The following is a 709-nucleotide window of genomic DNA, read 5'->3' as shown; positions in this document are numbered from 1 at the left end:
ACTGGGGGTGAAGAAGCCTCAGCTGCGGCCTCCGAGACTGCCCTTGCGCTGCTCTTCCTTGCTCCGAAGGGAAATCTATGTAGTCAGCGTCTGAACGTTCCAAATGAAATGAGGAAATTCAAAACAAGTCGCATTTTTCAGATCCTAAAGCACCACGTCGTCAGAAAACATTCAAATGGTTGCCCGTTTGCCTGTGTGAATTTTTCTTTTCCTTAAACTATCAGGAGAATCTCGATTCTCCTACGTTTAATTCATGCTGGGATCACCTCAGCCACTTTAACCAGAAATCGGCGAAATCTAGACAGCGCTTCTGAGGGCGCTGACAATGTGACAAAAGACACTGTAAATCTAATTATGGAGGTGGGATGGAGGAGACAAAACTACAGATGCAGATTTGCATACAGAAATCCTTAATTGCACACAACTCAGCCCACTTTATTAGAGTCCAGGCAAAAGTGCGACACCGAGTTCCCCAAGGCTAACTGGAGGGTTAAATTATAAGGTTACTAGTCCGCCGTGCTTGTCAAGGTCCTAAAGGGACTCTGCCCCTCTCCGCTGCAGTGCCATCTGCTGGCTGCAGCCTGCTTGGTTACCCAGAAGAAAAACTGCCAAAGCATCCTCTCTGGAAGCTGGCGTGGAAAGGCAAGCCAAAAAGTCTGGTGCAGGACAGACGCTTTGAGAAAACATACATGCAGAAAAAAAAAAAAAA

The sequence above is a fragment of the Cebus imitator genome, unplaced genomic scaffold, assembly GCF_001604975.1.
Source record: "Cebus imitator isolate Cc_AM_T3 unplaced genomic scaffold, Cebus_imitator-1.0 Scaffold256, whole genome shotgun sequence".
In the NCBI taxonomy this organism is placed as follows: Eukaryota; Metazoa; Chordata; class Mammalia; order Primates; family Cebidae; genus Cebus; species Cebus imitator.
This window is presented reverse-complemented; position numbering follows the sequence as displayed.